The 16,756-nt window shown below is 44.4% G+C and overlaps 1 protein-coding gene and 1 long non-coding RNA gene across 3 annotated transcripts in view; both read right to left on the reverse strand.

Annotated features, from left to right (window-relative positions):
- Nucleotides 1-6,680, reverse strand: part of NCKAP5L (NCK associated protein 5 like) — a 47,433-nt gene extending 40,753 nt beyond the window's left edge. For both annotated transcript variants that reach the window (XM_020785801.3, XM_078384364.1), the window contains exon 1: nucleotides 6,530-6,680. The gene's annotated coding sequence lies outside the window, so the exon portion shown is untranslated. The remainder of the gene's footprint in view (nucleotides 1-6,529) is intronic.
- Nucleotides 6,681-11,549: 4,869 nt separating this feature from the next.
- LOC144586322 (uncharacterized) lies at nucleotides 11,550-16,072 on the reverse strand. The gene is made up of 2 exons (XR_013541096.1): nucleotides 14,620-16,072; nucleotides 11,550-13,387 (listed from the first exon to the last, which is right to left on the reverse strand). It is a non-coding gene; the product is annotated as an uncharacterized LOC144586322 (long non-coding RNA).
- Between the last annotated feature and the right edge of the window lie 684 nt (nucleotides 16,073-16,756).

Consider the following 16,756-nt stretch of genomic DNA (forward strand, 5'->3'; position numbering starts at 1 on the left):
TCCCAACTGAAGGCAGGATCTTTCAACATACACACATCAACTCATATAACCCACAGTGTGTCACGCAAACAGGCCAAGAACAAGCTGCTTTGTACTAAGGAATCAGTGATACTCAATGTGGAGGAGTGGACAGAGTGATGGAGTAGGTCTCTGGAGAACAGTGTTCAAAGCCCCGCTCAGCCATGGAACTTATGGCTCCTTAAATATTTCAACTTACCCTGAAAGTCCTATTCAAGTCACTGTAAATCAGTTCAAATTTGACAGAACATAACAACAACTAAGGGACCACGGACATTCTTTCTCTGCTTTCCAAATCCCATCCCACAATCTGTCTCCTCCTCTCTCCTTCTTGTGTCCAGAATCCAAGATGACTGCATAGAACTGCATCCAATCTGCAAACAAAGTAGTGACAATTTCCTTCCAATCTGAAGGGGGAAAATGTATCAGAATTCTCTGTAAAATGGAAATTCTTAATTTAAAAATCGGAAAAGTTACTGTTTTGGGCTTGCTGTTCCAGGCATCTCTAGCTAATGCAGCCAGTGACTGAAACTCTGTACTCTTGGGGTGAAGGAGGACTTGCCTCCAGACATCATCCCCTAAACTGAAAGCATGTCTACCCTAGCTGGCTGCTCAGCCTCAACAACTTTGACACTATCTAGCACATGCATTCAAGAGAAACACATGACACCCAAAAGCAAGTCATCGTGATGATGAACAATAAACAGTAGATGCAGCAGTCAAGTGCTGGAGAGAGAGAGAGAGAGAGAGAGAGAGAGAGAGAGAAGTGAACAATGCCTCCAATTTTAGATTTTTGTTTTAAGTGGAGCCTTTGGAATGAGTTGTGATTTTAATTACTAGATTGAGAGATTAGATAAATCCTTTGCTGTCCTGCACTGTTCCATGGCACAGCTCCCATTAGAAAAATATGAACTGAGCATTACTTTTTTTTTCCTGCTGCATACATTGGATGGAACTCATCATCTTGCAGTCCTGGCCATCATTCCAGCTCACCCCTCTACTGGCATCACTCAACATTAGCCCCAGAGTTTTCATCTCTTCTTCCCTTGTTGTTCTAACCGTTTCTCCCTGCTTTTCCCCACCCCACCCTACAGCAATGGCAGGAAATGGCGCCACATCAGCCAGAGACCTGGGGAAGTGAGATGCTGTCTGCAAGGAAAAGGAAAGCCAGCAATTGTGCAGTGAACAATGGCATGAAAGAAGAGTGCCCCCCTTCCCCCCCCTCCTCCACGACCAATAACTTCAGAGGGGATCAAAACTAGGGAGCTGGGGAGGAAGCGGGGTGCACAAATCCCAGTGACCTAATCAGAGGGGACGCAGAAGTCCTCCCTCCCTTTTCCATCTTGGCTTCTGTCTTCTGTCAGAGGAGCGTCAATGTGCAAACTCAGCCCAACCAGCTGTGGTGACGTGGCATGGCTGCAAGACAGAAATAATTTGCAGGGTGCGTTAACCATCCTGCAAACAGCGCAAGGGCTGCATAGACCAGTCTCGGGGGCCTCAGAATCACACATATGCTAACTTAAAACTTCTACCTGCAGGGAGGAATCAGTTCTGTCACCAAGACCAGCAGCTCTCAAGCTATGTGCCCAAAGCCTTGAATTATATACATTCAAACCTTCTGTGACCACAACTATATAGACTGAGGGTCTACACATTCCATAGGGGAAACGGTCTACTGCATTTCTGTATGACTATGCATGCTCTGCGAGACATGGTGGCGCTGTGGGCTAAACCGCAGAAACCTCTGTGCTGCAAGGTCAGAAGACCAGCAGTCATAAGATCGAATCCACGCAACGGAATGAGCTCCCGTCGCTTGTTCCAGCTCCCACCAGCCTAGCCGTTTGAAAGCACGTAAAAATGCGAATAGATAAATAGGTACCACCACAGTGGGAAGGTAAGGGCATTCTGTGTCTAGTCGCGCTGGCCACGTGACCACGGAAACTGTCTTCAGACAAACGCTGGCTCTACGGCTTGGAAACAGGAATGAGTACCACGCCCTAGAGTCGGACACGACTGGACTAAAAAATGTCAAGGGCAACCTTTACCTTTACCTTATGCATGCTCTAGATTTTGGCTCCTTGCAGGTGGCCTCTTTTTTATTTGATCATTCTCCTGTAGATATGATTGACTAATTGAAATATTCCAAACACAGCAGAACAACTCAGCCACACAGGCTGATGCCTGTTGCATTGTCGCGTGAGTCACTGTTTTTGGCTCATCTCTTTTCAGTTTAGGTATAATGCAAAGATCAGCGGCTTATGAAGAAAAGTAAGAAGGAGGTTTCTCTAATTATGGATTTTTTTTTATCCTTCCAGAGTTATCAAGTATTCTAGCTGGGCAGAAACTAACAAATTGGTCTCACTAAGATCAATGAGGCTTATTCCCATTAGACCCAGTGCGTAAAGGGAAACAGGTCTGGTTACTGTCCAAATCTGTGCCATATTTTATAGTTCCTGTTTTCAGAACTTAACTATACTCAAGCAAATGTCAGTGATGAGATGTGACTAGGGTGTTGAACCCAGGATCTGGCATGCCTGAGTTCTTTTCTTAGAAGCAGAATAACGAAATTTCAGACAAGCTCATCTATGCACACCTGAATTTTGTTCTCTCTGTACTTATGAAGGGGGAATTAAATTATCAGGTTCTGCTTAGGGGCTGTTAGGCACAATTCCTAGTTCCACAGGAAGCCTGCTGCTTGGGGTGAGTTTGGGAGACCTACGGCTATTTGGGCAATGGGATACTGGCCAAAGAACCTAGGAGCACCTTCAAAATTAACAGGTTTTTATCTGGCATAAGCTTTCAGATCTATCTGAAGAAGTGAGTGGGGGTCCATGAAACGCTATGTGAAATAAAACATGCTTGTTTTTAAGGTACCACATGACTTGCTTGGTTTTGCTGCAGGAAGCTAGCACGGCTATCCACATGGTGGTTTTAAAGCTATGTATGTATCTTTTAGAAGGGTGTTTCTTAACTGCCCTGGGCTGTTGTGGGGAACGGTGTGGGACACAAATGTCTCCTCTCGCTATCATGGAAAAAAATGGCTAAGGGGTGGGGATGGGGCAGAAGGGGGTTATAAGTTAGTTTGCTGCCATCCCTGCTTTCCCTCAGCCTTCTCCAGTGTGGGGCCATTTTTATCTACACTCTCCATCATCCACTGCCAGAACTACATGTAAAGGGTGGGGGCAGGGTAGGAGGCTGACATTCATAGTTGATGGAGGCTACCAATCTCTCCTCCCTGCCACATTACCCCCTGCCCCCACTCAGGGTGAGGAACTGATGGAAGCGACTTCAGCCTCTGACAGATGTCGGAGACAAAAGGAGGTCATGGCTTAAGGCACCGGATTCAGCCGACTGGGGGTGAATCCCCCCAGAGCTCTCCCCAGCTCAAGAAAGAAAGCAGAATGTGGGTTGGGGTGGGGTGGGATGTGTGGGGGGAGAGGCCTCCATACCAACTGCCACTAATAGGGTCTTGGGCCTTTTTCTCAAGCAAAGCAAGCCAATACAAACAACAAAGCTAGCCTCCCCGAAGACATAATGCATTCTGTTGCACAGCATAATCGGCAAGATTTGGCACTATGTTAGCAGTTTCTTACCCTGACATTTCTACGACAGAAAAGGAAAAAGCTGTAAGAGGGGCAATTTCTCCCATGGGGAGGCAAATGCTGAACTTTTAATTCACATTTAGTGATGGGGGGGAATAACTCTAATCCCTTTTCACATTCTGAAATGTTTATTCTGCTAGAAACCCTATTGCCACCACCCAAATTCTTCCTTGGTCAGGACTCTATTCCATCTCTTCCTCTGTCTCTCTGACAGACAGACAGACAGACAGACAGACAGACAGACAGACAGACAGACAGACAGACAGACAGACAGACAGACAAGACAGAGACACACAGAGAGAGAGAGAGAGAGAGAGAGAGAGAGAGTTCATGAGGGTGAGGCAGTCAGCTCAAGCAGCAAACGCCGTGAGGCACAGAAGTGAAGCCAAAGCCTTCTGGGCCACTCACTTTGTCCTCCCACCCGCTGCCCCTGGTCGAGCTCCTTGGCTGCCCTAAGGAGAGCCAGAGGATACATTTCCATCATCACCAATACTGAAGTAGGTTCCAGCCTAGGTAGGTTCTCTTTTTGTGTGTGTAGGGATATACAGTAATAATAACCTTAGAACTGCAGAGCTAGAAGGGACCCTCTGGATCATCGATTCCAACCATTGCCAAGAAGGTCCAATGGGGAACTGAACTCCCAGCCCCAGGCTCCACAGCCAGAGACCTCAAACCACTGAACTATCACTCAGTGAGATCTTGTCCACCACCTCACGTAGCAAAACTGTTTTGACCTGGTCGTGCGTGCATGCTTCTGCTTACTCAAGGTGGGCTTCCCTTTCAGCATCCTCCAGGAGGCTGAAGTTGTTTAGATTTTTAACGGTGACCTTTTGCACGTCTCTTAGATGACACCACTATGGAGGTGTGGGCAGATTTGACAGTTTGAAGTCAGCTAAATTACTTCTCCCAAATCCAGTCGCTCTGTGGCCCCAGTGGGACTCACACCTCTTTGAAGGCTGGCCCTTTTGCTTTGAACAACCAGACAATACTCAGAGATTCAACAAACAATGACTCTCCCGTCAATGCATATCTACGATGAGATGACAACCCCAGTCAAGAACAATTCATTTTCGCAGAGCCAGGTGATAAGAATATCCCATCATGATCTCCCTCTCACACGAAGGCCACTTCACAGAGGCAGAGCAAGGACTGCATGTATTTATTTTCTTCCTCTGTGAAATGTCTGCCCAAGGTGACCAAAAAAGACTTGGGATGCTATCTCTGTTTGAGGCTGCCAGATAATGATTTTAGGCAGGCCTGTGGAGTAACAGTAAAACAGCTCGTGCTCCTGACTCTTATAAAACATCATTTAAGAAGCTAAAACACAGGTCTGCTCCATTCTAACAATCCTGCTAGCTAAGTATCTTCGGTCGTGTAGGGCAGTTCAGAAACCCTTCTTGAAAAGACTGGAGTATACTATGGAAGGCAGATTAGAAGACCAATCCACACATGCATGATTCGCAGAGTTTATGTCCTGAAGGAAGGCAGCAGGACAAATAATCCATGAAAGTGGAGTGGGATCTGGAGAAGATTGGTTCTATGTTTGTTTACTCAAAAACTGTCCAAGTTCAACAAGGCATTTTCCCCAAATCAGTGCATATACAGGTTTTCAGCCCTTTGCCAGGACCTTCTCCACAGAAGAAATGGCACTTTAAAATTACAGTATGTAGATCCCAAGACTACAGCAAAGGAGGCAAGATTTAGTTATGTTCTAGTGGTCAAAATCAGCCTTCAGGGCTGAAGAGACGAGACTGGAGAGTGTTGGGGATTTTACTTACTTTAAACACCTACTCTTCCATATGTGGGGGTTGGGAGAGATGGAAAGAACCCTACCAAGTCCAAAGACATGTTGACCTAGGGGATTTCCAATGGAAGGCATATGGCAAATATGCCTTTGCAGACACTGGGCAGAGTGGGGCCAGGGAGTAAGATAAAAATCAGAGCATAGTTAAGGCTTTCAGGGTTTATTTTGTTTACCACTGGAACGTGAATACATCAGCCAGGGCCTGATGCAAAAAATGTAACATTCTTCTCCAAGCTGTTTGTTGTGAGAAGCAGTACTGTACAGAACTTTTTCCACACAAATATCCTCTTCTGGTTAACCTCAGCTTTCCTTTGTTGGGGACTAGAAATTTAGGAACAGGGCGGGCAGTACTTTAAAAAGAACTACTGCAAATGATCAGTAGATCCAGATCTACTTTCTGCCCATTCCTGAAACAAGGGGCATTTCAGATGTGAAGCCCGTTTTGTTTTGTTTTGATCTACCTTTGTCCCTAGCGTCTCCCGCACATCGTTGGTATGCAATCATGAAGCATCCAGTAATGGGCTCCTTGTGCCATCAACGCAACTCAAGCTTGCTGTAGGCAACAATATTTTACTACAGGCTTGCTTAGGACTAAGTAACCCCTTGCTGGACCGACCTCTCCTACTGAGCAAAGATTGCAGGGACCTGCGTTGGAAAGCACTCTTCAGGCCCCAGCTAAACTTTTCCCTCCCTCAATTGGAATCATACACACATACACCCCATACCGGTCCTAGACGGGCCGATCGCTTTAACCTCGGGTCGTGTTCGCTCCTTTTTCCAGCAGAAGTTCTTGTAAGACGAAAGGGGGAAAGTCAGCGCGCTGCGGCGGAGCCGGGGGGGGGGGGGGATTTTAAAGGCACAGGCCTTGGGTACCTCAAGGGAAACCCAGCCGCTCTGCACAGCGCCAGGCAAAGAAGCCGCATCGCGACCTGCACCTTTTCTCTGTGCAGCCTCCTTCCCCCCCCCCCACGCGCCACTCTCGAACCCCCCCCATCCCACCCCATCCCCAATTCGGCCTAGAGGAGTTAACGTGGCTCCAGCAGGGGAAGCACCGGACAGTCCAACAGCGCCGGGACGAGCAAGGGACGGCTCGCTCCAGACTCACCCAGATGTCACACGCCTGGAAGATGCCTCATCCCAACCACCGTCGCCCCGCAGATAGGGATAAGGAGGAGGATGACGGCGGCGCCAGCACCCTTTCCTGGGGCTGCAGCGAGGCCACTTAAGAAGAGAAGTGATGTCACGGGCTGTGAAACGGCAGGACTCCTCCCTCCCTCCTTCCCTCCCGACCGGCGGCATCCAATGGGCTCCGGGTCCAAGGCCTCTCGGCGCCAGAGGGCTCGCCTCGCGGAGCGGGAGCCGCCGCCTTTCCCGCCGGGCTCCCGCTCGCGCCAGGCCGCCGTGGTGGGACCAAAAAAAAAAAAAAAAAAAAAAAACAGGAAGAAGCTGCCCGTTCTTCCTCTCTGCCTTTCCCCAGGCCATTTCTGACCATATTTGGAGCACGCCCTTAAATCTTCACTGGGGGCGACCCCTTCCAGGGTTTCACAGGTAGAGAGTACTCAGAGGTGGATCCCCCTTCCCTTCTTCTGGGGGCTGTCCTGGCACTGTGTACCTTGCCCCCCCCCAAGGCCACACCGGCTGGCTGTTACGGCGGGAAGCACAGTGGGGGGAATCGAACTCCCAACCTCTGCCACCGCAGCCAGATATCTAAAGCGCTGAGCTATCCCGCCAGCTTTTGCGCCCCTCAAAGTAGCCTTTGGAGTGGAATTCTAACACTCCCCCCCCCCCCCGGTCCAAGAGAGTAACCTCTCCTGGAAAACAGCTCCTGTGGAACTCCTTTTGTGTCCATAGCCCTCACATAAATGGTTTGAACTTTAATGACAAGTAGGACAAGAATAGGTCTGGTGGCCAGTGGGAAGCGGGACTTCTGCCCTCTCCCTCCCTCCAGTTTGAGGCAATTCATTTTTTTGGCTGGATTCTGCATATAGCTTAAGGGTCTCTTTTCTCTGCCAGAAAAAGCTCGGCAAACTTTTTTGGATGAGAGGAGTGGTTCCCAGATGTTTCTTGACAACGGTTCTCAGAAGCCCTGACCATTAGCTGTGAGGTTAGGGCTTCTGAGGGCTGTTGTTCAAGGAAATTGATGATCATAGAACAATGGAGTTGGAAAGGGCCTGTAAGGCCATTGAGTCCAGCTCCCAGCTCAATGCTGAAGTCCAAGTTAAAAGATCTCTGGCAGATGGCTGTCTTGCTTTCTTTTGAAGAAAGCTAGAAGCTGTTGAAGAGCTTCCATGTTTGGGAATAATTAGAGTAATGTTTTCATAATACTTTTACTTAATATATTTAATATAATGTTACTAATTCTTTAGTATTTGAATAAATTATGGTTTTTCACTTGTAATATTTTGCTTTTGATCATGTAAGCCAGCTTGGGCCCTTTTTTAGGACAAAGGTGGGGTAAAAATATTTTAAATGAATAAGTAAACTCATAGAAATTACTTATTCAGACCCCTGCCTGACTTAAATTGCACTGATTTCAGTAGATTTACTCTAGCCATTCTTGAGTCTTGATCCAAAACTTTAAACAAGGGTTTGAGGGTAAAAGGTGGTTTTCCAGATATTCAGACGCTGCAATTCTGATCTCCCCTAGGCCAGGCCAGCCACAAGTGAGAAATGCTGGCAGGCAAAGTCTGACAACGTCTGAACTCCTTTAAAGGCATCAATGGGGACTTGCTCCTCATGGTGCCATTGGCTAGGGCAGTGGTAACATCTTCCCCATAGAAGTCCATCTTCCAGGAGATGCAACACATCTGTTATTGCATTCACTCTTGGGAAGACTAGTAAAAACTTACTTTGTTCCAGCAGCTCATTACCTGAAGGGATGGTTAGAGTTATTCAGACTTACCGGTATTGCTTTCTTTGCACACCTTGGATCTTGCTTGCTTTAGTGTTCTTGTTGTTTTTAACTATGTGAGTATTTCTATACTTAATTACTATGAGGGCTCTTTTGAGGCCATAGGCAGAATGTAATTGCAGTGCTTAGAGTGATGCCACCTAGTGCAGGCCACAATTCTGAATTTCAGATTTACACTGACACAATGGCCAGCTCTGTTTTGTCCATACATACCAGGTACTTTGTAACAAGGAAAATGGAAGGGGCCCAATGGCTCCTCACCACTCCTAATGCTTTCTTGTGCCTGCTGACCAGTGGGTAGGGTGAATTGCTCGATAGCTCAGTGGTTTAGGTGTGGTTGGGAGTTTGACTCCGCACTGTGCTTCCCTGACAGTGGCTCCCTTCTAGTTTGGCAGATTTTAAATTATTATTATTAAGTTATTAAGATCCAGGAAAGGGTGGAATGCAAACCTCTCCTTCATATTCTTCCACACCTCCCATATTGAAGAACACTGCTAGTCGGACCCAAGATGTATGGGTGTGAAAGTTGGATAGCAAAGAAAGCTGACAGGAGGGAAAAACAATTTGTTTGAAATGTGGTGCTGGAAGAGAATTTTGCAGATACTCTGTAGTGTCAGAAAGACAAACAAGTGGGCCCTAGATTGAATCAAGCCTGAACTATCTTTAGAGGCAAAAATGCTGAAGGCATTTCTCTGGAAAAGACAGGAATGCTGGAAAAGGTGGAAGGCAGAAGGAAAAGAGGAAGGCCAAATATGAGATGGACTGACTCCCTAAAGGAAGCCACAGGCTTGGGTTTACAAGAGCTGAGCTGGGCTGCTGAGGACAGGACATTCAGGGGATCGCTCATTATTAATTTTGAGTCCATTATTCATTTTGAATATAGCACATCGCAAAACAAACAACAGTCAGTTCTTAACAAACCATCCAGTGCTCCCTGGCCCAAGGGCAATGAGCTCTTTAAGTAACCTGCTCTAACCTTCTGTCATTATTTGGGAATCTCAACATTAAATTCCTAAGGCTTTCCATCATTCTTGCTGCATCTCCCTGTGATTCTCACAATATGTTGGTTTCTTTTAATGAGGCCTTCAACAGCTGGTGGGCACAGTAGCGCCTATAAAAACAATGGAAGCATCTGCTCATCTGCTTTTGGGGTGATGGCATCTGACAGAGCTGGAGCTTGATATTGGACCTCTTGGGTATCTGATAAAGTTGGCTGTGAAAGCTGACTGCAACGTTCATATTCAAGGTATAGTAAGACCTTTTGTTGATTTTATGGACCTCCCTCTTGCTCCAGCTCCAGCCCATCAGAGCAGTGGAATAAAATTACAATAAAATAACAAGTCTTAGCTTGCAAAGAACCCCGTAACTTCCCTCCATCTCCACTCTCTAACAGAGTGTGTGTGTGTGTGTGTGTGTGTGTGTGTGTGTGTGTGTGTGTGTGTGTGTGTGTGTGTGTGTGTGTGTGTGTGTGTGTGTGTAATGCTGATATATCTACTAAATTTTTACTTTGTAAAGAGAATGTAGCTTTATACCCTCTGCTAACCTTCCTATTAAACAACATGTCTTTTGTGCCTCTCTACTGTGTGCCCTTCTGTCGGATACAGGTTTGTTTAATTGTGTTTTTGTACCACCCTTTCCCCAGAACTGGCTTACAAAGCTGTTAAAAAACTTTACCCAAAAAGCCTTGCTGGCCAGGACAGGAGAGAACGTAGGTCATCCCCTTCCCTCTCTTCCCATGAAATAACATCAATTGTAAAAGCCTATTGGTTTAGGGAAAGTTCACCATGGCTGTCCAGCTTTACAGACCTCACCTATGATAAGCCTGCTTTTGCAGTACTAAAAATAAACCAAGGTGACCAAGGTTTTGTAATTATCAGCCAGAAACTCTAATTCTTCATCCGTTCATGAATTACTATGGCGCTTTTCTTACTCCTCTTGAAATTATGCTGTTTTCCCCAAATAAGACTTCCGAAACTTCTGAATCCTTGGGAAAAATCATACAGCTGCACCTGACTATAACTACAGCATGCTGCAATCAAGGGGCTATGAATGTAAAAGGACTTGATAATTAGCAAGATATGCACAAACTCATCAGGAAACTGTTATTAGTGGTGCATTATTAGGCCTCAATAGGAAACCTGCTCAGTCTAGTATCTCCTACAAAGTATTAACCTGAACGCTGGGAGAACGGAATAAAAGTTTAGGAGTTACTGGAGGCAAAATCTAGATAACGAGCCTCTTGATTTCAGTTTTGTGAACCTTAAATTCATGCAGGTCTGCAAGTAAAAAAAGGGACTGAAGCAGCAGATTTGCACTTCCTAAGTCCTCTCTGTTATGTGAGCAGGGCAAGGTTAAGTGAATTGATATAATTTGTCTTCCTTCTTTGCAAATCTTTTATCATGTGATTTTTAAAACAGCTCTAATCATCCACAGAATGGCTACATGCATAACTTGTCAAATGATTATAGCAAGAAAATTAAAAGAAAAGAGCTGCAGAAGAATCAGTACAAGGACATGATGCCTGTAAATACCCTAGCTTCACATAGGTCATTTCCTTAGTAGAAAAAAACAGCATTTTCCAAGAAAAGAAAGGAAAGAAGTGCCAGTTCTTGAACTCTAGCAGAGATGCTTGTCATTGTAGCTCAAGATAAATTGTCTCATTTATGAGATTATCCAGCATATTACTATGGTTCTGCCTGCTTGCTTTCCTCCAATGAACATCAACACAACAGCAGATGTATTTGCAGGAAAAGCATGCTGCAAAAACATGGGAAGTAGCTCTACTGAATTTTTCAAATAGTAAATTTGTGTGTTAAGACCTTCCCTTCTCTCTATGAAAGGTAATTTCTTGGATCCAAATCAAGAGATGAAAGATGGGGACAAAAATAAAGCTAACGTCACGGAAGGGGATATCCAAGTACACCAAGGCCTTTCTTCCCTTGGCATTTTAAAAAATATCAGTGGTGTGTGTGTCCTCCAGTTTCAATCTCCTCAAACTTCTCATCTCATGAAAATGGTGAGTCAAACAAAATGGAGCCTGGCTGCCATATGAAATATGGATATTTCTATACATGAATATCTGAAAATTTGGCTATGCCACAGGCCAACCTCCTCCCCCAAGTGCCTTTCCTATGTGGTGCTGCTGCCCACTCTTTACAGAAATCTGTAAAACTATGGACACCATCTTCTCAGACCATATTTATGGTACCGCAGATTTGGCTGTACATAATTCTAATATTCTTTATTCTTAGCAGAGCACTGCACAATTTAAAACTATGGTCATATATGAAACAGTTAAAAAGATTAAAATGTTAGGATGATTAGACTATTTCTGACCAGAAGCAGGCTACTTCAACACTCCTGGCCATTTACTAGATCTTTAGTACACATCGTCGTCGTTTAGTCGTGTCCGACTCTTCGTGACCCCATGGACTAGAGCACGCCAGGCCCTCCTATCTTCCACTGCCTCCCGGAGTTCTGTCAAATTCATGTTGGTTGCTTCGCAGACACTGTCCAGCCATCTCATCCTTGGTCGTCCCCTTCTCCTCTTGCCGTCACACTTTCCCAACATCAAGGTCTTTTCCAGGGAGTCTTCTCATGAGATGGCCAAAGTACTGGAGCCTCAGCTTCAGGATCTGTCCTTCCAGTGAGCACTCAGGGTTGATTTCCTTTAGAATTGATAGGTTTGTTCTCCTTGCAGACCAGGGGATTCTCAAGAGCCTCCTCCAGCACCACAATTCAAAGGCATCAGTTCTTCGGCGGTCTGCTTTCTTTATGGTCCAGCTCTCGCTTTCATACATCCCAACAAGAAAAACCATAGCTTTGACTATTCAGACTTTCGTTGGCAAGGTGATGTCTCTGCTTTTTAAGATGCTGTCAAGATTTGTCATCGCTTTCCTCCCAAGAAGCAGGCGTCTTTTAATTTCGTGGCTGCTGTCTCCATCTGCAGTGATCATGGAGCCCAGGAAGATAAAATCTGACACTGCCTCCATATCTTCCCCTTCTTTTTCCCAGGAGGTGATGGGACCAGTGGCCATGATCTTAGTTTTTTTGATGTTGAGTTTCAGACCGTTTTTTGCACTATCCTCTTTCACCCTCATTACAAGGTTCTTTAGTTCCTCCTCACTTTCTGCCATCAGAGTGGTATCATCTGCATATTGGAGGTTGTTGATATTTCTTCCGGCAATCTTAATTCCGGTTTGGGATTCCTCCAGTCCAGCCTTCCGCATGATGTATTCTGCATATAAGTTAAATAAGCAGGGAGACAATATACAGCCTTATCGTACTCCTTTCCCTATTTTGAACCAATCAGTTGTTCCATATCCAGTTCTAACTGTTGCTTCCTGTCCCACATATAGGTTTCTCAGGAGATAGATAAGGTGGTCAGGCACTCCCATTTCTTTAAGAACTTGCCATATTTTGCTGTGGTCGAAACAGTCAAAGGCTTTTGCATAGTCAATGAAGCAGAAGTAGATATTTTTCTGGTACTCTCTGGCTTTTTCCATAATCCAGCGCAGGTTAGCAATTTGGTCTCTAGTTCCTCTGCCTCTTCGGAATCCAGCTTGTACGTCTGGGAGTTCTCGGTCCACATACCGCTGAAGCCTACCTTGGAGGATTTTGAGCATAACCTTGCTAGCATGTGAAATGAGTGCAATTGTACGGTAGTTGGAGCATTCTTTGGCACTGCCTTTCTTTGGGATTGGGATGTAGACTGATCTTTTCCAATCCTCTGGCCACTGTTGGGTTTTCCAAACTTGCTGGCATATTGAATATAGCACCTTAACAGCATCATCTTTCAAGATTTTAAATAGTTCAACTGGAATGTCATCACCTCCACTGGCCTTGTTGTTAGCCAGGCTTTCTAAGGCCCACTTGACTTGTCTTCAGGATGTCTGGCTCAAGGTCAGCAACTACATTGTCTGGGTTGTCCGGGATATCCAAATCTTTCTAATTCCTCTGTGTATTCTTGCCACCTCTTCTTGATGTCTTCTGCTTCTGTTAGGTCCCTCCCATTTTTGTCCTTTATCATGTCCATCTTTGCGCAAAATGTTCCTCTTGTGATGAGATGGGATTTTGAGTTAAAATCTTTTAAGCCATATGGGTTTTGTAATTAAGAAATGAGCCAGAGAGGTTCCATCTTGTATACAGTAACTTTGCTATGCTGACAAGTTGTTTTCTAGGCGAGCAGAGAGAATGTTATTCTGAGAGCCTGAGAAAGGACTCGGTGTGATTAGATAGATGGGAATTGTTGTGACTCTTTGATAAACTACAGTAACCCAAATAACATCTGCTGTGTATGGGAAAGAAGTCATGTGGTGCAACAGGACTGTTTGCCTAGTAACGAACTCTGATTGGATGACATCGTGGGAAGGTGCGATGAGCCCTTGCCAGTTACTCTTGAAAAAGGAACTTTTTGCCTATGGACATTGTCTTTCAAGACCGATCCTTCAGTCATTCGTGACACATGGGACTAACCTTTACTATACTGGATTACCTATGGACTTATGGGTTTTTTCCTAAGGACTATGCATGGACTATTTTCTATGGACTGTTCTATGGAATATTCTTTATGGACTTCTTTTCTTGGAATACTCCATATGGACTATGCTCTTGTAATTTTGTAAGGACTATGGTACATTTACTGGATTTGACTTTTCTAAGGATAATGGGACTTTTACTGAATTTTTCTTTTTAGTACAGGATTCTTGTTCTACAGGATCACTGAGGACTATAGCCTTTTTATAACCTACTTGGATTATTTTGTTTTTACTAATGATTTCCTGGACTGGAACTGTTTTTATTCTTTTTAATGGCTTTTTGTGTTTTTGTAAGGTTTTTGAACACTCTTCTATTTTTCATGTTTTCTTTGCCTCACTACATCTTTATAACTAAACAGCACAATGCTAGTTTATTTGTTTTGGTTTAATTTGGCTTTGATACTTAGTAACATGCTTATTCTTTAATAAAATAAAGATTATAAAACTCAATTGGTTTTCTGAAGAGTACACTTGTCATAGGGTCATCTGAGAGTGCTGCCTCGGCCTAGCTTACTTAGAGTCCTGTCAGTGGTGCAAGTTAAGTCTAAGGACTACAAAGCCCACTTGACCTTTTCAAAATAATATCTGAGAGTACTAGGGTGTTCTTATGTGGGCAGACCTGTGAGAAGGAGTGTTGTATCATGGCTAGCTGAATTTGGACTCATTCAGCCCATTTTAGCATGTGCAAACTCCTGATTGCTCTCTGTCCAGGCTTACACATGTTTTTGGACTCGTGTTTGCTGACACCTCTAATATCTCCAATTTTCCTGAACAGATCTCTGGTTTTTCCTTTTATGTTATTTTCCTCTATTTCTTTGCATTGTTCATTTAAGAAGGCCCTCTTGTCTCTCCTTGCTATTCTTTGGATGTCTGCATTCAATTTTCCGGAACCTTTCCCTATCTCCCATGCATTTTGCTTCCCTTCTCCTCTCTGCTATTTCTAAGGCCTTGTTGGACAGCCACTTTGCTTTCTTGCATTTCCTTTTCTTTGGGATGGTTTTCGTTGCTGCCTCCTGGACAATGTTACGAGCCTCTGTCCAAAGTTCTTCAGGCACTCTGTCCACCAAATCTAGTTCCTTAAATCTGTTCTTCACTTCTACTGTGTATTCGTAAGGGATTTGGTTTAGATTATACCTGAGTGGCCCAGTGGTTTTTCCTACTCTCTTCGGTCTAAGCTTGAATTTTGCTATGAGAAGCTGATGATCAGAGCCACAGTCAGCTCCAGGTCTTGTTTTTGCTGACTGTATAGAGCTTCTCCATCTTTGGCTGCAGAGAATATAATCAATCTGATTTCGATATTGCCCATCTGGTGATTTCCATGTATAGAGTCGCCTCTTGTGTTGTTGGAAAAGTGTTTGTGATCACCAGCTTATCCTCTTGACAAAACTCTATTAGCCTTTGTCTTGCTTCGTTCTGAACTCCAAGGCCAAACTTCCGTTGTTCCTTTTATCTCTTGGCTCCCTACTTTAGCATTCCAGTCCCCTAGAATGAGAAGAACATCTTTCTTTGGTGTCAGTTCTAGAAGGTGTTGTAAATCTTCATAAAATTGTTAAATTTCAGTCTCCTCAGCAATGCTGGTTGGTGCATAAACTGGGATTATTGTGATGTTTGTTTGTTTGTTTATTTAATTTATATCCCGCCTATCTGAATCACATAGGACCACTCTAGGCGGCTAGAGTTGAAAGGTCTGCCTTGGATTCGTATTGACATCATTGTATCATTTTTGAGATTGTATCCCATTACTGTACAGCTTTTCCCACTCTTTTGTTGACTGTGAGGGCCACTCCATTCCTTCTATGGGATTCTTGCCCACAATAGTCAATATGATAATCATCTGAGCTGAATTTGCCCATTCCTGTCCATTTTAGTTTACTGCCCAGGATGTTGATGTTTATTCTTGCCATCTCCTGTTTGACCACCTCCAGCTTCCCAAGGTTCATTGATCTTACATTCCAGGTTCCTATGCAGTATTTTTCTTTGCAGCATTGGACTTTCCTTTCACATGGTGGGGCATAAATTGCATACACATAAATGCTGCATTGATTTAATTTCTCCAGTCACAGAAAATTTGTCCTGTATTAGAGTAGCCCCGTTTTACTTGATTATTCTTTGATCTTCCTACTTCATTTCATAGGCAGTCTATTAAGTGACTTCCAGATGGTCCAGCTAGTCTTGTCCTGATGGGAGACATTCTTCAGCATTTATCTATTCGGCAAAGTGTGTTGTTCTTGTTATCCACAGGTTTAGCCTAGTCTGTTCTAGTTTGATCTTTAGAGCTTGAGATGTGTGCAGAAAACCTGTTCTTGTTTTTAGCTGTCATTTAGCACAGTGGTTCCCAACCTAGGATTCCCAGACATTCTTGGACTGCAGCTCCCAGGAACTGTTTCCAGCAGAGCTAGTGGTGATGGCTTCTGGGAATTGCACTCTAAAAAGAATGCCCTGGGACTCAACGTTGGGAACAACTGGTCTAGGGGGTTGATCTCCATGAAGTGAATGGGGTTTGGTGCTGTATTACCTTATTTTGTTCAGTAATTGCTAGCAGCTCTTGACATACTACTGGAGAGACAAAACACTGACCAAACACTTTCTCAAAGAGGGTAGGTTTCAGGCAGCCAGTAAGAATCCAGCATGATTTATTAAGAGCTACATCCATTTGTTTGGCATGTGCTGATTTATACTATATGGCACTAGCTTATTCTGCTATGGTGTAGCATAGGAATAAAGCTACTTATTGTTTGTGGATGTGCTCCCCAGTCTGACCCAGCCAGTTTCCCAAGCATGTTATTTTGGGCAGCAACTTTGTTTGATGTTTAGACAATGTGTTTTGTAAGTCTGGTAGTCTAGTATCATATTGATTTGCAACAAACACACTTGACAAAAATTG

The sequence above is a fragment of the Pogona vitticeps genome, chromosome 2, assembly GCF_051106095.1.
Source record: "Pogona vitticeps strain Pit_001003342236 chromosome 2, PviZW2.1, whole genome shotgun sequence".
NCBI classification, from domain to species: Eukaryota; Metazoa; Chordata; class Lepidosauria; order Squamata; family Agamidae; genus Pogona; species Pogona vitticeps.